Genomic DNA, 14,296 nt, shown 5'->3' on the forward strand with positions numbered 1-14,296 from the left:
TACACTGTGCCCAGAGCAGGATGGGTACACTGCAGAGAGCTCTCCTGAGTTCTCTGCCTAAAAGCATTTTTGTTTGGATTTTTTCTCTACTTTTTCACAGGGAGCACTGCTGGCAACAGGCTCCCTGCATCGAGGGACTGAGGAGAGAGGAGCAGACCTTCTTGTCTAAGATAGGCTCTGCTTCCTCGGCTACTGGACACCATTAGCTCCAGAGGGGGTGAACGCAGGTTCTTACTGGGCGTCCACCCCCGGAGCCGCGCCGCCGTTCTCCTCACAGAGCTAGAAGAACAGAAGACAGAAGTCGTCAGGCGGCAGAAGCCTTCAGCTTCACGAAGGTAACGCACAGCACTGCAGCTGTGCGTCATTGCTCCCATACACCTCACACACTCCGGTCACTGTAAGGGTGCAGGGCGCAGGGGGCCTGGGCAGCAATATAAACACCTCTTATGGCAAAAGACAATATACATGTACAGGTGGGCACTGTACATGTATATAAAAGAGCCCCCGCCATATTTTTGTAAGTTTGAGCGGGACAGAAGCCCGCCGCCGAGGGGGCGGGGCTTCTCCCTCAGCACTCACCAGCGCCATTTTCTCTCCACAGCACCGCTGAGAGGGAGCTCCCCGGACTCTCCACTGCTTACACACGGTGAAGGGGTGTTTAAAAGAGAGGGGGGGGGGAGGCACATAATTGGCGGATAACATATTATACAGCGCTGCTGGGGAAAAACATTTTGTGTTGGTCTCCAGGATCATTGCGCTGGGGTGTGTGCTGGCACACTCTCTCTCTCTGTTTCTCCAAAGGGCCTTGACAGGGATACTGTCTTCAAGAAAGGGGTTCCCTGTGTGTGTGAAGTGTGTCTGTACGTGTGTGTCGACATGTTTGACGAGGAAGGCTCGCTTAATGTGGAGGGGGAGTGCTTGAATGTCATGTCGCCGTCGGCAACGCAGACACCGGAATGGGTGGATATGCTGAATGTCTTGAATGCAAATGTTAATCTATTGCATAAAAGGTTAGACAAGCCAGAAGCTAGGTATCAGTCAGGTAGCCAGTCCATGCCTGTCCCTGTGGCGCACCATATACCAGATCGATGACACAGATACCGACACAGATACTGACTCTAGTGTCGACTATGAAGATGCAAAATGACAGCCGAAGGTTGCAAAAGGTATTCGGTACATGATTATTGCCATTAAAGAGGTTTTGCATATTACTGAAGAACCCCCGGTCCCTGACACGAGGGTACACATGTATAAAGGGAAAAAACCTGAAGTCACCTTTCCATCCTCATTTGAACTAAGTGAATTGTGCGAAAAGGCTTGGGAATCTCCGGATAGGAGACCACAAGTTCCCAAAAGGATTCTTATGGCGTATCCTTTTCCACAAACTGATAGGATACGCCGAGAATCTTCGCCTAAAGTAGACAAGGCGCTGACACGCTTGTCCAAAAAGGTGGCACAGGATACGGCTTCCCTCAAGGAACCTGCTGACCACAGGCAGGAAATTACCTTAAAGCACATTTACACTCATTCAGGTGCTATTGCTAGACCGGCTATGGCGTCGGCCTGGGTTTGTAGTGCGGTTGTGGCATGGGCAGATTCCTTATCTACGGAGATTGACACCTTAGATAGGGATGCTATTCAAATGACCATAGAGCATATCAGAGATGCTGCCTTGTATATGAGAGATGCTCAGAGAGACATTTGTTTATTAAGCTCCAGAATAAATGCTATGTCTATTTCTGCTAGGCGGCTCTTGTGGACCCAACAGTGGACAGGAGATGCCGATTCAAAGCGGCATATGGAGTCCTTGCCTTACAAAGGGGTGGAGTTGTTTGGAGACTGCCTCTCGGACCTTGTCTCTGCGGCTACGGCTGGTAAGTCGAATTTCTTACCTTATGTCCCCCCGCAGCATACAAAAAAGGCACCTCATTATCAAATGCAGTCCTTTCGTTCCAATAAAAACAAAAAGGTACTGGGATCGTCCTTTGTTGCCAGAGGGAAAGGTAGGGGAAAGAAGCTGCACACAGCTAGTTCCCAGGAGCAAAAGTCCTCCCCTGCCTCTGCAAAGTCCACCGCATGACGCTGGGGCTTCCCGGGGGGAGGCAGATCTAGTGGGGGCTCGTCTTCGGTTTTTCAGCCACGTCTGGGTTCACTCGCAGGTGGATCCCTGGGCATTAGAGATTGTTTCTCAGGGATACAGGCTGGAATTCGAAGACTTGCCTCCTCGCCGGTTTTTCAAATCGGCTCTGCCGGCTTCCCCGTCAGAGAGGGAGCTAGTGTTGGCGGCAATCCAAAAATTGTATATTCAATAGGTGATTGTCACAGTTCCTCATCTCCAGCAAGGAGAGGGATATTACTCGACCCTGTTTGTGGTTCCGAAACCGGACGGTTCGGTCAGACCCATTTTAAACCTAAAATCTCTGAACCTGTACTTGAAGAGGTTCAAGTTCAAGATGGAATCACTCAGGGCGGTCATCGCCAGCCTGGAGGGGGGGGGGGATTGGATGGTGTCCCTGCACATAAAGGATGCATACCTTCATGTTCCGATATTCCCCCCTCATCAGGCGTTCCTGAGATTTGCAGTGCAGGACTGTCACTACCAATTTCAGACGTTGCCGTTTGGGCTTTCCACGGCCCCGAGGATTTTCACCAAGGTAATGGCGGAAATGATGGTGCTCCTGCGCAGGCAGGGGGTCACAATTATCCCATACTTGGACGATCTCCTCATAAAGGCGAGATCTCGGGAGAAGTTGCTGGACAGCGTGTCTCTGTCCATGAAGACGTTGCAGATACACGGCTGGATTCTCAATATACCGAAGTCCCAGCTAGTCCCTACAACGCGTCTGACCTTTTTGGGCCTGATTCTAGACACAGACCAGAAAAAGGTTTTTCTTCCGATCGAAAATGTTCAGGAGCTCATAGCCATGGTCAGGAACCTATTAAAACCAAAAAACCCAGGACCCGTGTGCATCATTGCACACGGGTCCTGGGGAAGATGGTGGCTTCATACGAGGCCATCCCTTTCGGCAGGTTCCATGCGAGGACCGTTCAATGGGACCTCTTGGACAAGTGGTCCGGGTCCCATTTACGAATGCATCAAAGGATCACCCTGTCTCCCAGGACCAGAGTATCTCTCCTGTGGTGGCTGAACAGTGCTCACCTGCTAGAGGGTCGCAGGTTCGGCATTCAGGACTGGGTCCTGGTGACCACGGACGCAAGCCTCCGAGGCTGGGGAGCAGTAACACTGGGAAGAAATTTCAAAGGTCTCTGGTCAAACCTAGAGACTTGTCTCCACATCAACGTCCTGGAGTTGAGGGCCATATACAACGCCCTGTGTCAAGCGGAGGAATTGCTTCGGAGAAAACCGGTTCTGATTCAGTCGGACAACGTCACGGCAGTGGCTCATATAAACCGGCAAGGCGGAACAAGGAGCAGAGTGGCCATGGCAGAAGCGACCAGGATTCTACGCTAGGCGGAAGGCCATGTAAGCGCACTATCAGCAGTGTTCATCCCGGGGGTGGACAACTGGGAGGCGGACTTCCTCAGCAGGCACGACCTGCATCCGGGAGAGTGGGGACTTCATCAAGAAGTCTTCGCACAGATCACGGATCGATGGGGACTGCCTCAAATCGACATGATGGCATCCCGTCTCAACAAAAAGCTAAAGCGGTATTGCGCCAGGTCAAGGGACGCTCTGGTGACACCTTGGGTGTTCAGATCGGTCTATGTGTTTCCTCCTCTTCCTCTCATACCCAAAGTGTTGAGAATAATAAGAATGAGCAGGGTCAGAACAATCCTCATTGTTCCAGATTGGCCACGGAGGACTTGGTATCCGGAGCTGCAAGAGTTGCTCACAGAAGATCCTTGGCCTCTTCCTCTAAGGCAGGACCTGCTGCGGCAGGGGCCCTGTCTGTTCCAAGACTTACCTCGGCTGCGTTTGACGGCATGGCGGTTGAACGCCGGATCCTAGCGGAAAAAAGTAATTCCTACCCTGATCAAGGCTGGGAAAAACATGACGTTAAAACATTATCACCGTATATGGCGGAAATATGTTTCTTGGTGTGAGGCCAGAGCTGCTCCTACGGAGAAGTTCCATTTGGGCCAACTGCTTCACTTCCTTCAAACAGGAGTGACTTTGGGCCTAAAATTAGGGTACATAAAGGTCCAAATTTCGGCCTTATCCATTTTCTTTCAAAGAGAATTAGCCTCTCTTCCTGAAGTACAGACTTTTGTGAAGGGGGTGCTGCATATTCAGCCTCCCTTTGTGCCTCCGGTGGCGCATTGGGATCTTAACGTGGTGTTACGTTTCCTCAAGTCACCTTGGTTTGAACCACTCAAAACTGTGGAGTTGAAATACCTCACGTGGAAAGTGGTCATGTTGTTGGCATTAGCTTCGGCTAGACGTGTTTCAGAATTGGCGGCTTTATCACATAAAAGCCCATACTTGGTTTTTCACGTGGATAGGGCAGAGTTGAGGACTCGTCCTCAATTTCTGCCAAAGGTGGTCTCATCTTTTCATATGACCCAACCTATTGTCGTGCCTGTGGCTACACGGGACTTCGAGGATTCCGAGTCCCTGGATGTGGTCAGGGCTTTGAAGATTTATGTGACCAGAACGGCTAGAATCAGGAAGACTGAAGATCTGTTTGTTCTGTATGCGGCCAACAAGGTTGGCGCTCCTGCTTCAAAGCAGACTATTGCTCGCTGGATCTGTAACACGATTCAGCAGGCGCATTCTACGGCAGGATTGCCATTACCGAAATTGGTTAAGGCCCATTCCACTAGGAAAGTGGGCTCTTCTTGGGCGGCTGCCCGAGGGGTCTCGGCATTACAGTTGTGCCGAGCAGCTACTTGGTCGGGGTCTAACACCTTTGCAAAGTTCTATAAGTTTGATACCCTGGCTGAGGAGGACCTCCTGTTTGCTCAATCGGTGCTGCAGAGTCATCCACACTCTCCCGCCCGTTTGGGAGCTTTGGTATAATCCCCATGGTCCTTACGGAGTCCCAGCATCCTCAAGGACATTAGAGAAAATAAGATTTTACTTACCGGTAAATCTATTTCTCGTAGTCCGTAGAGGATGCTGGGCGCCCGTCCCAAGTGCGGACTTCTTCTGCAAGACTTGTATATAGTTATTGCTTACATAAGGGTTATGTTATAGTTTATCGGTTGAACCGTGGCTATGTTGTTGTTCATACTGTTAACTGGGTAGTTTATCACAAGTTATACAGTGTGATTGGTGTGGCTGGTATGGACCTTAGATTTACAAAAATCCTTCCTTGTACTGTCCATCTCCTCTGGGCACAGTTTCCCTAACTGAGGTCTGGAGGAGGGGCATAGAGGGAGGAGCCAGTGCACACCCAGAGTCCAAAGCTTTCTTAAAGTGCCCTATCTCCTACGGAGCCCGTCTATTCCCCATGGTCCTTACGGAGTCCCAGCATCCTCTACGGACTACGAGAAATAGATTTACCGGTAAGTAAAATCTTATTTAAACATCTAGTAGTCCTCGTGTGTGGGGGGAACATGCTCACAATGTTGTGCAGCTGGGTCCCCATGTGCGTGGTGGAAAGCACTCGGGATAGGACAGCCAGGTCCCCATGTGCGTGGTGGAAAGTACTCAGGGGATAGGACAGCCAGGTCCCCATGTGCGTAGTGGAAAGTACTCGGGATAGGACAGTGGGGTCCCCGTGTGCATGTTGGAAAGAGCTCAGGGGATAGGACAGCCAGTTCCGAATATATGTAATGTTTAGCATTTCAGGGATTGGACAGCCGAGTCCTCATGTCCGTTGTGGAACATGCTCATAATGTTAGACAGCTGATTCGCATGTGCATGGTGGAAAGCATGGGCTTTGGCACAGAGGACAGTTGGAGGTTTTCTGTATCTACTGTGAAAGACATGAAAGATTGAAGACGTGCAGGGGATGTAGTTATGTGACCGGCGGTCTCCTCACAACACCTCCCCCTACATCCCGGCCCCTGAGTATCCCGACAGTTGGCATGCCGACTAGCAGGGACTATTCCCACTTGTGGGTGTCCACGGCACCCATAGATTGGGAGTAGAACCTTTGGGTTCAGCAGCGTGTCGAGCGCAGCATGCCCGCAAGGGGCTTGCTGTGCTCACCCCTCCGCAGGCATTCTGATGCCGGGATACCGGCGGAGGAGACCACTGGTCACGCATACCCAACCCATGTGCATCACTATTTTCATAATCCTTCATGCAGATGGCGCCGAAGTATGTTGTTTCACCCACTGGATAATAGCAACAGGGCAGTCTGTCTTATCAGGATGCACATAGGGACTTGACTGTCCTATTCCCTGAATGCTTTCTACCACGAACTTGGAGACCTGGTTGTCCTATCCCCTGAGTGCTTTCCACCACACAAGTGGTATTGATAATGTCACCTTGTATATGGAAATTCAGAGTATTAATGCATGGTGAAAATATCGGGGGGGGGGGGGGGGGGCGGATGCTGTTATATATATTTGATTCCTTTAATAGGCCCTACACACATGCCGATATCACTGCACATTAATGAACGGGATAACGTTCATATCGTGCAGTGTGGAGTCACCAGCGATGAACGATGCGCGGCCCCGCGCTCGTTCATCACTGGTGACATGTCGGCTGTGCATGCAGGCCAACATGGACGAGATCGTCCATATTTGCCTGCACGTCTATGGAGCCGGGTGATGGGGGGAGTGAAGAAACTTCACTCCCCCCGTCACTGCCCCCCCGCTGCCGGGTCGCCCGTCGGCCGTATCGGCGGCACATCGCCTAATGTGTAGGGCCCATAAGACCTTCATGCTGCAATCTGACACTGCATGCACCTGTTCTGATTCTTAAAGTGCAAACATTCTGCTTGCTTCATGGTGGAATTACATTCAAAGACCTCTGGGCACTTAGGTGACTGCTGGAAGAAATCTCTTCCTCCTTTCTTAAGGTGGTACACATGGAGAGATCCATTCTTAAAATCTAAGCATTATGAGTAGATTGCTTAGATTTTAAGCATGGATCTCTCGTGTGTGTGCCCCATACCGATAGCGCTGTGCTATCGCCGGTGCTAGATTGGCCTGCATGCAGGCACAATCTAGCACATCGCTCATTTCACCCACTGAAAATTGCAGGTCAAAAATACATAGTTTAGGAACAGCTTTAATCTATGTTTATATTACCACCAGGCAGCAGGAAAGTTAATAATAATAAAGCGAACATTGGGCCTGATTCAGATGTGGTTGGAGTAGATATCATTGCCGCTTACATAGAAGCAGCAGCAATAGCTGTAATATGGTAATGCAGCAGGGTGTGTCACGCTCCGAACTGCATCAAAATACACAGTATCGGATCTTCCCCGCCAGGAAATCTCTGTCCTCTGAAGGAGATCCTGGCCTGGTCCCTCCCTCGTAACGCTGGCAACCTCCAATTTGAGGAACAGGCTGCCGCCTCCAAATTGCATCAGACTGCCAATCACTAACAGTTGGATACCATAGTGCAACAGATGTCGCAGACCCATACTGCACATGTGCAGTATGGGTCCGGTGCATGTGCAAAGTACCGAACAATGGCCCTCATTCAGAGTTGTACGCTCGCTAGCTGCTTTTAGCAGCTGTGCAAACGCTAAGCCGCTGCCCTCTGGGAGTGTATCTTAGCTTAGCAGAAGTGCGAACGAAAGACTCGCAGCGCGGCTACAAAAAAAGGTTGTGCAGTTTCTGAGCAGCTCGAGACTTACTCCTAGCTAGCGATCACTTCAGACTGTTTAGTTCCTGTTTTGACGTCACGAACACACCCTGCGTTCGGCCAGCCACGCCTGCGTTTCCCCAGGCATGCCTGCATTTGTATCTGACACGCCTACATTTTTCCACACACTCCCCGAAAACGGTCAGTTACCTCCCAGAAACACCCACTTCCAGTCAATCACTCTGCGGCCAGCAGTGCGACTGAAAAGCGTCGCTAGACCTTGTGTGAAACTGCATCGGCTTATGTGAAAGTACGTCGCGCGTGCGCATTGCACCGCATACGCAGAAGGGCCGCTTTTTTACCTAATCACTGCGCTGCGACCGAAAACAGCTAGCGAACAACTCGAAATGACCCCCAATGCCACCAAGTCTAAATCCTCTAACCAGGCCCATTTTCATTTTTTGAATAAGGGGATAATAATAAAACAAAATAGGGCACATGTAGGTCATCTCTTACCCAGCAGCCACTCACCAGCTCAGGGCGCAATTCCACAGCGGTTTCCCATCTCTGAGCTGTTTCTCCTCCATCATTATTCCCTTCAGAGGTGCTCAACGGACATTTTAACAGTACTAGGTCTGAAGCCGCAGGTCTTAGGGAACGCTGGGTCCAGTCTCCCTGTATACCTCTCCTAGGAGCCAGGTTATACAGCGCTAATTCCTACCAGACACTGGGGTCTGTGTAGTTGATTTAGTGCCCATTGCAGTTGTATATATTTTTATTTAATGTATTCTGTATTGTCTGTGACTTGTGCTAGTTATGCTGTCTGATTTCTCTGACGTCCTAAGTGGATGCTGGGGACTCCGTCAGGACCATGGGGAATAGCGGCTCCGCAGGAGACAGGGCACAAAAGTAAAAGCTTTAGGATCAGGTGGTGTGCACTGGCTCCTCCCCCTATGACCCTCCTCCAAGCCTCAGTTAGATTTTTGTGCCCGGCCGAGAAGGGTGCAATCTAGGTGGCTCTCCTAAAGAGCTGCTTAGAGTAAAAGTTTTGTTAGGTTTTTTATTTTCAGTGAGTCCTGCTGGCAACAGGCTCACTGCAACGAGGGACTTAGGGGAGAAGAAGTGAACTCACCTGCGTGCAGGATGGATTGGCTTCTTAGGCTACTGGACACTAGCTCCAGAGGGACGATCACAGGTACAGCCTGGATGGGTCACCGGAGCCGCGCCGCCGACCCCCTTGCAGATGCTGAAGAGAGAAGAGGTCCAGAAATCGGCGGCTGAAGACTTCTCAGTCTTCATGAGGTAGCGCACAGCACTGCAGCTGTGCGCCATTGCTCTCAGCACACTTCACACCAATGGTCACTGAGGGTGCAGGGCGCTTGGGGGGGCGCCCTGGGCAGCAATGAAAGTACCTATGCTGGCTAAAAATACATCACATATAGCCCCTGGGGCTATATGGATGTATTTAACCCCTGCCAGGTTGTCAGAAAAACGGGAGAAGAAGCCCGCCGAAAAGGGGGCGGGGCCTATTCTCCTCAGCACACAGCGCCATTTTCCTACACAGCTCCGCTGCTAGGAAGGCTCCCAGGCTCTCCCCTGCACTGCACTACAGAAACAGGGTTAAAACAGAGAGGGGGGGCACTTATTTGGCGATATTATTATATATTAAGATGCTATAAGGCAGGAAAACACTTATATAAGGTTGTCCCTGTATAATATAGCGTTTTGGTGTGTGCTGGCAAACTCTCCCTCTGTCTCCCCAAAGGGCTAGTGGGGTCCTGTCCTCTATCAGAGCATTCCCTGTGTGTGTGCTGTGTGTCGGTACGTGTGTGTCGACATGTATGAGGACGATGTTGGTGAGGAGGCGGAGCAATTGCCTGTAATGGTGATGTCACTCTCTAGGGAGTCGACACCGGAATGGATGGCTTATTTAGGGAATTACGTGATAATGTCAACACGCTGCAAGGTCGGTTGACGACATGAGACGGCCGGCAAACCAATTAGTACCTGTCCAGGCGTCTCAAACACCGTCAGGGGCTTTAAAACGCCCATTTACCTCAGTCGGTCGACACAGACACAGACACGGACACTGACTCCAGTGTCGACGGTGAAGAAACAAACGTATTTTCCATTTGGGCCACACGTTACATGTTAAGGGCAATGAAGGAGGTGTTACATATTTCTGATACTACAAGTACCACAAAAGAGGGTATTATGTGGGGTGTGAAAAAACTACCTGTAGTTTTTCCTGAATCAGATAAATTAAATGAAGTGTGTGATGATGCGTGGGTTTCCCCCGATAGAAAATTATTGGCGTTATACCCTTTCCCGCCAGAAGTTAGGGCGCGTTGGGAAACACCCCTTAGGGTGGATAAGGCGCTCACACGCTTATCAAAACAAGTGGCGTTACCGTCTCCAGATACGGCCGCCCTCAAGGAGCCAGCTGATAGGAGGCTGGAAAATATCCTAAAAAGTATATACACACATACTTGTGTTATACTGCGACCAGCGATCGCCTCAGCCTGGATGTGCAGCGCTGGGGTGGCTTGGTCGGATTCCCTGACTGAAAATATTGATACCCTTGACAGGGACAGTATTTTATTGACTATAGAGCATTTAAAGGATGCATTTCTATGTATGCGAGATGCACAGAGGGATATTTGCACTCTGGCATCAAGAGTAAGTGCGATGTCCATATCTGCCAGAAGATGTTTATGGACACGACAGTGGTCAGGTGATGCAGATTCCAAACGGCACATGGAAGTATTGCCGTATAAAGGGGAGGAGTTATTTGGGGTCGGTCCATCGGACCTGGTGGCCACGGCAACAGCTGGAAAATCCACCTTTTTTTTTTTTTTTTACCCCAAGTCACATCTCAGCAGAAAAAGACACCGTCTTTTCAGCCTCAGTCCTTTCGTCCCCATAAGGGCAAGCAGGCAAAAGGCCAGTCATATCTGCCCAGGGATAGAGGAAAGGGAAGAAGACTGCAGCAGGCAGCCCATTCCCAGGAACAGAAGCCCTCCACCGCTTTTGCCAAGTCCTCAGCATGACGCTGGGGCCGTACAAGCGGACTCAGGTGCGGTGGGGGGTCGTCTCAAGAGTTTCAGCGCGCAGTGGGCTCACTCGCAAGTGGACCCCTGGATCCTACAAGTAGTATCCCAGGGGTACAGATTGGAAATTCGAGACGTCTCCCCCTCGCAGGTTCCTGAAGTCTGCTTTACCAACGTCTCCCTCCGACAGGGAGGCAGTATTGGAAACAATTCACAAGCTGTATTCCCAGCAGGTGATAATCAAAGTACCCCTCCTACAACAAGGAAAGGGGTATTATTCCACACTATATTGTGGTACTGAAGCCAGACGGCTCGGTGAGACCTATTCTAAATCTGAAATATTTGAACACTTACATACAAAGGTTCAAATCAAGATGGAGTCACTCAGAGCAGTGATAGCGAACCAGGAAGAAGGGGACTATATGGTGTCCCTGGACATCAAGGATGCTTACCTCCATGTCCAAATTTGCCCTTCTCACCAAGGGTACCTCAGGTTCGTGGTACAAAACTGTCACTATCAGTTTCAGACGCTGCCGTTTGGATTGTCCACGGCACCCTGGGTCTTTACCAAGGTAATGGCCGAAATGATGATTCTTCTTCAAAGAAAAGGCGTCTTAATTATCCCTTACTTGGACGATCTCCTGATAAGGGCAAGGTCCAGAGAACAGTTGGAGGTCGGAGTAGCACTATCTCAAGTAGTTCTACGACAGCACGGGTGGATTCTAAATATTCCAAAATCGCAGCTGTCTCCGACGACACGTCTGCTGTTCCTAGGGATGATTCTGGACACAGTCCAGAAAAAGGTGTTTCTCCCGGAGGTGAAAGCCAGGGAGTTATCCGAGCTAGTCAGGAACCTCCTAAAACCAGGAAAAGTGTCAGTGCATCATTGCACAAGGGTCCTGGGAAAAATGGTGGCTTCTTACGAAGCGATTCCATTCGGCAGATTTCACGCAAGAACTTTTCAGTGGGATCTGCTGGAAAAATGATCCGGATCGCATCTTCAGATGCATCAGCGGATAACCCTGTCTCCAAGGACAAGGGTGTCTCTTCTGTGGTGGCTGCAGAGTGCTCATCTACTAAAGGGCCACAGATTCGACATTCAGGACTGGGTCCTGGTGACCACGGATGCCAGCCTGAAAGGCTGGGAAGCAGTCACACAAGGAAAAAATTTCCAGGGAGTGTGATCAAGTCTGGAGACTTCTCTCCACATAAATATACTGGAGCTAAGAGCAATTTACAATGCTCTAAGCTTAGCAAGACCTCTGCTTCAAGGTCAGCCGGTATTGATCCAGTGGGACAACATCACGGCAGTCGCCCACGTAAACAGACAGGGCGGCACAAGAAGCAGGAGGGCAATGGCAGAAACTGCAAGGATTCTTCGCTGGGCGGAAAATCATGTGATAGCACTGTCAGCAGTGTTCATTCCGGGAGTGGACAACTGGGAAGCAGACTTCCTCAGCACGACCTCCACCCGGGAGAGTGGGGACTTCATCGGGAAGTCTTCCACATGATTGTGAACCGTTGGGAAAGACCAAAGGTGGACATGATGGCGTCCCGCCTGAACAAAAAACTGGACAGGTATTGCGCCAGGTCAAGAGACCCTCAGGCAATAGCTGTGGACGTTCTGGTAACACCGTGGGTGTACCAGTCGTGTATGTGTTCCCTCCTCTGCTTCTCATACCTAAGGTACTGAGAATTATAAGACGTAGAGGAGTAAGAACTATACTCGTGGCTCCGGATTGGCCAAGAAGGACTTGGTACCCGGAACTTCAAGAGATGCTCACAGAGGACTCATGGCCTCTGCCGCTAAGAAGGGACTTGCTTCAGCAAGTACCATGTCTGTTCCGAGACTTACCGCGGCTGCGTTTGACGGCATGGCGGTTGAACGCCGGATCCTAAGGGAAAAAGGCATTCCGGAAGAGGTCATTCCTACCCTGGTCAAAGCCAGGAAGGAGGTGACCGCACAACATTATCACCACATGTGGCGAAAATATGTTGCGTGGTGTGAGGCCAGGAAGGCCCCACGAAGAAATTTCAACTCAGTCGATTCCTGCATTTCCTGCAAACAGGAGTGTCTATGGGCCTCAAATTGGGGTCCATTAAGGTTCAAATTTCGGTCCTGTCGATTTTCTTCCAGAAAGAATTGGCTTCAGTTCCTGAAGTCCAGAAGTTTGTCAAGGGAGTACTGCATATACAACCCCCTTTTGTGCCTCCAGTGGCACTGTGGGATCTCAACGTAGTTCTGGGATTCCTCAAATCACATTGGTTTAAACCGCTCAAATCTGTGGATTTGAAATATCTCACATGGAAAGTGACCATGATGTTGGCCCTGGCCTCGGCCAGGCGAGTGTCAGAATTGGCGGCTTTGTCTCACAAAAGCCCATATCTGATTGTCCATTCGGACAGGGCAGAGCTGCGGACTCGTCCCCAGTTTCTCCCTAAGGTGGTGTCAGCGTTTCACCTGAACCAGCTTATTGTGGTACCTGCGGCTACTAGGGACTTGGAGGACTCCAAGTTGCTAGATGTTGTCAGGGCCCTGAAAATATAGGTTTCCAGGACGGCTGGAGTCAGGAAAACTGACTTGCTGTTATCCTGTATGCACCCAACAAACTGGGTGCTCTTGCTTCTAAGCAGACGATTGCTAGTTGGATGTGTAGTACAATTCAGCTTGCACATTCTGTGGCAGGCCTGCCACAGCCTAAATATGTAAATGCCCATTCCACAAGGAAGGTGGGCTCATCTTGGGCGGCTGCCCGAGGGGTCTCGGCTTTACAACTTTGCCGAGCTGCTACTTGGTCAGGGGCACACCCTGGCTGAGGAGGACCTGGAGTTCTCTCACTCGGTGCTGCAGAGTCATCCGCACTCTCCCGCCCGTTTGGGAGCTTTGGTATAATCCCCATGGTCCTGACGGAGTCCCCAGCATCCACTTAGGACGTCAGAGAAAATAAGAATTTACTTACCGATAATTCTATTTCTCGTAGTCCGTAGTGGATGCTGGGCGCCCATCCCAAGTGCGGATTGTCTGCAATACTTGTACATAGTTATTGTTACAAAAATCGGGTTATTATTGTTGTGAGCCATCTTTTCAGAGGCTCCGCTGTTATCATGCTGTTAACTGGGTTCAGATCACAGGTTGTACAGTGTGATTGGTGTGGCTGGTATGAGTCTTACCCGGGATTCAAAATCCTTCCTTATTGTGTACGCTCGTCCGGGCACAGTATCCTAACTGAGGCTTGGAGGAGGGTCATAGGGGGAGGAGCCAGTGCACACCACCTGATCCTAAAGCATGGGTCTTCAACCTGCGGCCCTCCAGCTGCTGTGAAACTACACATCCCAGCATGCCCTGCCACAGTTTTGCTATTAAGGTATGCTAAAACTGAGGCAGTGCATGCTGGGATGTGTAGTTTCACAGCAGCTGGAGGGCCGCAGGTTGAAGACCCATGTCCTAAAGCTTTTACTTTTGTGCCCTGTCCCCTGCGGAGCCGCTATTCCCCATGGTCCTGACGGAGTCCCCAGCATCCACTACGGACTACGAGAAATAGAATTATCGGTAAGTAAATTCTTATTTTTTCTA

The 14,296-nt window shown here is 50.4% G+C and overlaps 1 protein-coding gene across 4 annotated transcripts in view; it reads left to right on the plus strand.

The window, feature by feature from the left end:
* The window catches only part of AVEN (apoptosis and caspase activation inhibitor), a 731,650-nt gene that overhangs the window by 340,365 nt on the left and 376,989 nt on the right, over positions 1–14,296 (plus strand). The gene's annotated exons all lie outside the window — the stretch shown is intronic.

Source organism: Pseudophryne corroboree, chromosome 12, assembly GCF_028390025.1.
Source record: "Pseudophryne corroboree isolate aPseCor3 chromosome 12, aPseCor3.hap2, whole genome shotgun sequence".
Taxonomy (NCBI): domain Eukaryota; kingdom Metazoa; phylum Chordata; class Amphibia; order Anura; family Myobatrachidae; genus Pseudophryne; species Pseudophryne corroboree.